Consider the following 9,807-nt stretch of genomic DNA (forward strand, 5'->3'; position numbering starts at 1 on the left):
CTAATAAATGGCTAATATTCTAGTAATATCCACGCTAATAAGCAACTAGTTAAGAAACTGTAAAATAAAGTGTTACCAAGAGGTGTATCCACCTTTTTCCTGAGTAACTGATGAGCGGCGCAATGAAGGATTCTAACTATGTATATATATGCATATATATTAATTGATTCAAATAAAAAATGTTGAATATATTAGGTACACTCTAAAAAAATGCTGGGTTAAAAACAACCCAGCACTGGGAAAATATTGGACAGAACACATGCTGGGTTATTTTGACCCAGCTGGTTGGGTTAAATGTTTTTACACAACATGCTGGGTTGTTTCATTTAAGTCAACTATTGTTCACAATTACTGCTGGCTTAAAATGGACTGGAAATTAAAAATCACAAACAGAATTATGTGAGGCAACAGCAATAATCAAAAGATGAACATTTATTAATAAACAAAAACACCCATACACAAAAATATTAGACAAATTGATTTTATTTGTGTGAATACACCATAATTTACAATATTACATACATTTAAACTCATTTAACAAGCAATATAGAAATTAAAAATGTAACATTTAAAAGAAGCATTTTAATTTAAGTGTATTCTACTATTCTCTCTAATCACTTTTCACCGAAATAGTGCTAATTCTCGTGCTGGTGTGTCACCGAAATCTGAGCCGGTAATGGGCTGCTAAATGCCAGGGGAACTACGAACCTCAGACTGCTGCCTTGCGGTTCACTCGTATCTGAAAGATGCCATGACTGACTCTATAACCTGCCCATAAACAAACAGTACTGAGATTAGAGAACATATTTTAACATTAAATAAAATGTATTTCAGTACTATAATGAATAAATTCAGTTTATGTTATGCAAGGCAAAAGGCGTTTCTATCATGCGAATCGACTGTTACTGACGCACATTTCTTGACTGACATCTTGTCCTTATATGTTGCGTTGCATAGAATAATATAATTTACAGCACAGTAAAGACTTTATAAATGAAATAAAATATATACAAACCTTTATTTCACTGAAAGAACCACTCTCTCACCTGGGTAAAAATATTAAAAACAAGGCTGAACCCAGCATTTGGATAAAAAAACAACCCAGCATTTTTTAGAGTGCAGAAAAACTACCCAACACCTGGGTAAAAACATTAAAAACAAGGCTGAACCCAGCATTTGGATAAAGAAAAAACAATAACCCAGCATTTTTGAGAGTGCAGAAAAACCACCCAAAACCTGGGTAAAAATATTAAAAACAAGGCTGAACCCAGCATTTAGACAGAAAAACAACCCAGCATTTTTTAGAGTGCAGAAAAACCACCCAAAACCTGGGTAAAAATATTAAAAACAAGGCTGAACCCAGCATTTAGACAGAAAAACAACCCAGCATTTTTTAGAGTGCAGAAAATCTACCTAACACCTGGGTAAAAATATTAAAAACAAGGCTGAACCCAGCATTTGGATAAAAAAAAAACAACCCAGCATTTTTTAGAGTGCAGAAAAACTACCCAACACCTGGGTAAAAATATTAAAAACAAGGTTGAACCCAGCATTTAGATTAAAAAAAACAATAACCCAGCATTTTTGAGAGTGCAGAAAAACCACCCAACACCTGGGTAAAAATATTAAAAACAAGGCTGAACCCAGCATTTGGACAGAAAAACAACCCAGCATTTTTTAGAGTGCAGAAAAACTACCCAACACCTGGGTAAAAATATTAAAAACAAGGCTGAACCCAGCATTTGGATAAAAAAACAACCCAGCATTTTTTAGAGTGCAGAAAAACTACCCAACACCTGGGTAAAAATATTAAAAACATAGCTGAACCCAGCATTTGGATAAAAAAAACAACCCAGCATTTTTTAGAGTGCAGAAAAACTACCCAACACCTGGGTAAAAATATTAAAAACAAGGTTGAACCCAGCATTTAGATAAAAAAAAAAAAAACCCAGCATTTTTTAGAGTGCAGAAAAACTACCCAACACCTGGGTAAAAATATTAAAAACAAGGCTAAACCCAGCATTTAGATAAAAAAACAACCCAGCATTTTTTAGAGTGCAGAAAAACTACCCAACACCTGGGTAAAAATATTAAAAACAAGGTTGAACCCAGCATTTAGACAGAAAAAAAACCCAGCATTTTTTAGAGTGCAGAAAAACTACCCAACACCTGGGTAAAAATATTAAAAACAAGGCTGAACCCAGCATTTGGACAGAAAAACAACCCAGCATTTTTTAGAGTGCAGAAAAACTACCCAACACCTGGGTAAAAAATATTAAAAACAAGGTTGAACCCAGCATTTAGATAAAAAAAAAAAACCCAGCATTTTTTAGAGTGCAAAAAAACTACCCAACACCTGGGTAAAAAATATTAAAAACAAGGCTAAACCCAGCATTTAGATAAAAAAAAACCCAGCATTTTTTAGAGTGCAGAAAAACTACCCAACACCTGGGTAAAAATATTAAAAACAAGGCTGAACCCAGCATTTGGACAGAAAAACAACCCAGCATTTTTTGGAGTGCAGAAAAACTACCCAACACCTGGGTAAAAATATTAAAAACAAGGTTGAACCCAGCATTTAGATAAAAAAAAAAACCCAGCATTTTTTAGAGTGCAGAAAAACTACCCAACACCTGGGTAAAAAATATTAAAAACAAGGCTAAACCCAGCATTTAGATAAAAAAAAACCCAGCATTTTTTAGAGTGCAGAAAAACTACCCAACACCTGGGTAAAAATATTAAAAACAAGGCTGAACCCAGCATTTGGACAGAAAAACAACCCAGCATTTTTCAGAGTGCAGAAAAACTACCCAACACCTGGGTAAAAATATTAAAAACAAGGCTAAACCCAGCATTTAGATAAAAAAAAAACAGCATTTTTTAGAGTGCAGAAAAACTACCCAACACCTGGGTAAAAATATTAAAAACAAGGCTGAACCCAGCATTTGGACAGAAAAACAACCCAGCATTTTTTAGAGTGCAGAAAACTACTACCCAACACCTGGGTAAAAAATATTAAAAACAAGGTTGAACCCAGCATTTAGATAAAAAAAAAACCCAGCATTTTTTAGAGTGCAAAAAAACTACCCAACACCTGGGTAAAAAATATTAAAAACAAGGCTAAACCCAGCATTTAGATAAAAAAAAACCCAGCATTTTTTAGAGTGCAGAAAAACTACCCAACACCTGGGTAAAAATATTAAAAACAAGGCTGAACCCAGCATTTGGACAGAAAAACAACCCAGCATTTTTTAGAGTGCAGAAAAACTACCCAACACCTGGGTAAAAATATTAAAAACAAGGCTGAACCCAGCATTTAGATAAAAAAAAAAACAATAACCCAGCATTTTTGAGAGTGCAGAAAAACTACCCAACACCTATGTAAAAATATTAAAAACAAGGTTGAACCCAGCATTTAGATTAAAAAAACAATAACCCAGCATTTTTGAGAGTGCAGAAAAACCACCCAACACCTGGGTAAAAATATTAAAAACAAGGCTGAACCCAGCATTTGGACAGAAAAACAACCCAGCATTTTTTAGAGTGCAGAAAAACTACCCAACACCTGGGTAAAAATATTAAAAACAAGGCTGAACACAGCATTTGGGTTAAAAAAAAATAGCCCAGCATTTTTTAGAGTGTAATCAACAAAACAACAAAACTAAATTTAAGATTATGATCAGGTAGAAACAATTACAGGTTATCACTATTTACAGTGTAGTTCTATAATTATTACTGTATTCTCTTGCTGTCCAAACATTTGTAATGACTAAAATACTCAAAATGCAAACAGAAGTAATCTTTTTAGTCACTCAGATAAAAGACAATGGTGTAGATGGCATCACACAGCAGTCATTTAGTGTGGCTATATTCACAGCAAGTGTGATTGTTGGTAATCACTGGTTTTGCACGAAGGTCTCTGTGCTTCAATACTCTGAGGCAAAGACAATTTACTGCTGCCTGGAGAATGGACTCAGCAATAGCATAACAGTATATCTCAGACTGTCTTTGGAGGCAGGGTTGATTTACACACAAACACACACACAGTATTGACTGGTTGTTTTTTCTTTTTTTATCCACCCTACAGAGCAAGACTCACCACTCCTCGTGTTTTCCCATCTGTCTACGGCTCTGCTGGGCCCTTACAGTGATTCATATTGAGCCAAGCAGCGCTGTACTCAATTATAGCATCATAGACCCCTCTTCTTTTTCCAGCACTTGCATCATCCCACCATCTTCTTGTCTTTTACAATTAAATTAAACAATTCAGCTAGTGCGTAGAAGCGCTGGTTGAAATGTATCTGGCGATTCTAGTTACAATTCAGTCTTGTGAGTTCAACCAAGGCCATATACTGAATTAAAGCAAATGTTTTATTTTCTTGCTTGATGTACCAGTTTTAAATAATACCATATACTAATATATTAGTCAGATGATATGATGTAATTCATAATTAATTTGCTACAGTGGGCTGATCCATCAAAATGATGACAGAGACATCAGGCAATGGATGTAAGCGTTGCTGCACGAACAGCCTGACTCTCAATGTCAATAGAACAGACAGTTGGTACTATTGTACTTAAAGAGACCCAAGGGAACTCCACAGAGGTGTAGTTATGGTCTCCAAACATCACCTTTTACATAACAACTAATTTTTATGCACAGAATTCAAGCATGAAAGACTTTCTAGAATGGACTATCCAATAAAATAAAAAAGCAGCATGCTGTTTATGGTAAACTGTTACTTTAGTAAGAAAACATGTTTATACATGAGTATTGATCACAGTAAAGTAATAAGATAATGGCCATACATTGTTCTTGGTCTTGTCTTCCCAACTGAGCCACTGTGGTCCTGACTACAATGTTCAGCAACCTTTTATGGTCACCTAGGTGACTCCAATAATCTTTGGATCTTTGGATATTTCGTTAAAGTATAATGAATGAACCTTAGATAAATTAAAAGGCAAGAACAGACAGCTTGGTGCACTTGGTACTGAGGTTAGAGACGGATGGAGAAATGCTCTTTGTATGGACAATACAGTGTAGGGGGACATCTAGTGGTCTAATGGTGTAGTACACTACACTGAGTTAAATATCAGTTGATAACAGAAAAATCAAATTATTTATCCTAAATTTGTTTCTATAAATGTGATATTATAAGATAATTTAGTTCATTCATAGTTTATAACCATTTATGTTATGTTCACTTAGGTTTTAATTGCTGTAAGAAATTAAAATGCTGTTCACAGCATATTAAAGGAGAAGTCCACTTCCAAAAAAGGTTCACATATAATGTACTCACCCTCTTGTCATCCAAGATGTTCATGTCTTTCTTTCTTCAGCCGTAAAGAAATTATGTTTTTTGAGGAAAACATTTCAGCATTTTTCTCAATATAATGGACTGATATGGTGCCCCGATTTTGAACTTCCAAAATGTAGTTTAAATGTGGCTGCAAACCATCCCAAATGCAACTGTAAACGATCCCAGCCAAGGAAAAAGTGTTGAATCTAGTGAAATGATCGGTTATTTAAAAAAAAAAATTTATTCTCAAACGCTCGTCTTGCCTTGCTCTCATTGAACTCTGTGTATTCTGACTCATGACAGTTAGGGTATGTCAAAAAACTCCAATTGTATTTTCTCCCTCAACTTCAAAAATCATTTCAAAATCATCCTACATCACTGCAGAAGTACCGACTCAGTCTTTGCAAAATGAACACGCAAAGAAGATCAAACACCCTTAACAAAAAAGGTAAAACAGCAATACAGGACTATTTTGAAGTTGAGGGAGAACATGAGATGGGAGTTTTTCGACATACCCTAACTGGAATAGGAACAAAAACAGTCCAGGCAGAGTAAGTCAAGACGAGCGGTTGATATTAAAAAGTATATAAATTGTATTATTTTTATGAAAATAACCGATCGTTTTGCTGAAGAAGGGATCGTTTACAACCGCATTTGGGATCGTTTGAAGCCGCATTTAAACTGCATTTTGGAAGTTCAAAATCGGGGCACCATATCAGTCCATTATATGGAGAAAAACGCTGAAATTTTTTCCACAAAAAAATACAATTTCTTTACGACTGAAGAAAGAAAGACATTAACATCTTGGATGACAAGGGGGTGAGTACATTATATGTGAATCTTTGTTTTGGAACTGGAACTTAAAGTAAATGGATAATACAAAATGTAATCTGTTTATCAGAATCACTTTTGGAGCTTTTATCAGATATCTGTATTACATCAGTGCCGCTTTTAGACTCTCATACTGTCTGGATACTATGATTAAAACATTTATTTACACATTTATATTTACTTAATACATCCAATTAAAAAAAAGAACAAGTCTAAATCATTGAATTAATGAGTTGTTATTTAAATTGTTAATATGGGGATTAATTATTTTCAGGCTCCTCACTGCTTATGCCTGCAGGAGGGAAAGAGAAAGAGAAGAAGAGAGAGATGCAACTGGAATATACGTAACATCCAGAACATCCAGGGATGCAGTCATTACTGGGCAGAGGAAAAGGTGATCTCTCCACTCAGGAAGAAACATCTCACGTCTCGGAGTTGCTGTTTCTGCTGTTCCGAATATCAGCACGAATGTGAGCCGGAGGCACAAGGTCACACATATTCACAGATCTACTGATATTTGATCAACATGTGATATTGCAGTAACAGTTTAAGAAACAAGAAGTTAATATTAAGTTAACTTACATTTTACACAAAACCGTTGTCTATATTTGCTCCATCAACAAAAACAGTTCCACAAAAGTCCAACATTGCATCTCTGAGCAGCACACTGTAGTCATGGAGTCATGAATCAGTGTTTTGAATGAACTGGTGGAATGAATGATTCAAAGACTGGAGATAGCCCTCCCAAACATAAAAAATACTGTCATCATTTACCTTTTTTATTTTGGGGTAGACTATGTTTTTAAGATGAATCTATTAAATAAATCATTCAATGACTCAGTCATAAAAACAGTCACTTGTTGGCACCTACTGGCAATGATGTAAGCTGCAGAAAAAAATCTCCATGTTTAAAGCACACAGCAGCGACATCCTGTTTGGAAACAGTGCAAAGTACAGTAACAGCATATAGTCCATAAGAACCAAGCAATACATTCTATAAACCCTATGGAATGTTTGTGTAAACAATCAGGTGCATCACACATACATGCAATATGGAATTATGTATATTAACATTTATGCCTAATAAAGGATTAGTTCATTTCCAGTAATAAAATAAGAAATAAAATAAAAAATGAAGGTTTTTGAGGAAAACATTCCAGGATTTTTCTCCATATATTGGACTTTAATTCGGAACCAACAGGTTGAAGGTCCAAATTGCAGTTTGAATGCAGCTTCAAAGGACTCTACACGATCCCAGCCGAGGAATAAGGGTCTTATTTAGCGAAACGATCAGTCGTTTTCTAAAAAACATTTAAAAATTTATATACTTTTAAGCACAAATGCTCATCTTGCATTAGCTCTGCCATGCGTTTTCACGTAATCATGTTGGAAAAGTCACGCATGGTTAGTTCTTCATCTGTGTACAAAAAGGTAGGGTAGGGCAAAAAACTCCATCTCATTTTCTCCTCCAACATCAGAATCATTGTTTTACCTTTTCTTTGTAATAATAAGATAGTTCGACTTTCTTTGCATGTTCACTTTGTAAACACTGGCTTGGCACTTTCGCCTACACCACGTGTGTGTGACTACATAATGCGTGAGGTCAAGCTAGTGCAAGGCAAGCATTTGTGGTTAAAAAGTATACCAATTTGTATTCTTTTCTTAAAAAATAATCATTCGTTTTGCTAGATAAGACCCTTACTCCTCGGCTGGGATTGTGTAGACCCCTTTGAAGCTGTACTGAAACTGCAGTTTGGACTTTCAACCCATTGATCCCCACTGAAGTCCACTATATGGAGAAAAATCCTGCAATGTTTTCCTCAAAAATATGAATTTCTTTTCAACTGATGAAAGAAAGACATGAGCATCTTGGATGACATAGGGGTGAGTAAATTATTAGGACATTTTTATTCTGGAAGTAAACTAATTTATTTATTTAATATGTAATAAATAAATTAGAATAAATGTTTAATAATTCATATTTAATATTTATGCTGATGAGTGATGTATTTTCACACCTTTCTCAGGTTAAATGAATTTTATGTTTACCATAAATAAATGAATAAAGATAACTAATGGAGACACGATAAACCAGAGCCGGAACATTTGGATAAAAACAAAGGATTTGGATTTCATAAAGACGCTCAATGTTCTCGTCCCTGAAACTGAAACCGTTTAAAGGCTGCAAGGCTTTCAGAGTGGAATCAGTAGCTCGTCTGAGCTCAGCGTTTGTCCTGTTGTGGGACACATTGACCTTCCTGACAACACTCTTTCACATCACATGTGTCTCTATTGCCTCTAAGCATGATACTTACTAAGCATCACAAACCAAAAACAAAATCATGCACACACACACACACACACACACATGTCTGGTTTATTATCTTTGTGGGGACTCTCCATAGGCGCAATGGTTTGTATACTGTCCACACTGTATTTTCTATCCCCTTACCCTAACCCTACCCCTAAACCTAACCCTTACAGAAAACTTTCTGCATTTTTACTTTCTCAAAAAATCTCATTCTGTATGATTTATAAGCTTTTGTACCCATGGGGACCTCAAGCCGGTCCCCACAATGTCAAAAATTTCAGGTTTTACTATCCTTGTGGGGACATTTGGTCCCCCACAATGTAGCAAAAACAAGTACACACACACACACACACAGTTTCACTATATTAGTAAGGATAATGTATAGACTTCCACTGATTTCACATCAGGGCAATGATATTTTCTATCCCCTAACCAAACCTCTACCCTTAAAGGGGTCATTGGATGCCCGTTTTCAACAAGTTGATATGATTCTTTAGGGTCTTAATGAAAAGTTTATAATATACTTTGGTTAAAAATTCTCAATGGTTGTGTAAAGCAACACCCTTTTTACCTTGTCAAAATCAGCTCTGCAAAAATCATCCCATTCTGAGAGATTGTTCTTTTAAATGCCAATGAGCTCTGCTCACCCGTCACTGCATCGTCAGCGGCTCAGATGTCGGGAGTAAATGATGACCACTATGTTCATTATTACATCCAGCGACACAACACCTTAATCGCTCAATCGGAGATATTCTTGTCTAACTTACATCCCTGCTCTGGCATTGAAACATGGAGGTCGGACTGTTACAACTGATCTGAGGTAAAACACTCATGTCAATCAACAAGGATTAGTTCACTTCCAGAATAAAAATTTCCTGACAATTCACTCACCCCCATGTCATTCAAGATGTTGTCTTTCTTTCTTCAGTCACAAAGAAGTTAAGGTTTTTGACAAAAGCTGTCCATGATTATTCTCCATATAGTGGACTTCATTGGGGATCAGTGGGTTGAAGTTGCAAATTGCAGTTTCAGTGCAGCTTCAAAGGCCTCTACACAATCCCACCTGAGGAATAAGGGTGTCGTATAGTGAAACGATCAGTTATTTTAAGAAAAATACAAATTTATGTACTTTTTAACCACAAATTCTTGTCTTGCGAAAGGACAAGTGTGATATAGGCAGAAGTACCAACTCAGTGTTTATAAAGCAAACATGCAAAGAAAGTCAAACGCCCTTTATAAAACAAACAAACAAACAAAAAATGACGTAAGAAAGAAAAACATGAACGTCTTAGATGACATGGGGGTGAGTAAATTATCAGAAAATCTTCAGTCTGGAAGTGGACTTTTCCTTTAAACCCACCCCTC

The sequence above is a fragment of the Labeo rohita genome, chromosome 7 (genome assembly GCF_022985175.1).
Source record: "Labeo rohita strain BAU-BD-2019 chromosome 7, IGBB_LRoh.1.0, whole genome shotgun sequence".
NCBI classification, from domain to species: domain Eukaryota; kingdom Metazoa; phylum Chordata; class Actinopteri; order Cypriniformes; family Cyprinidae; genus Labeo; species Labeo rohita.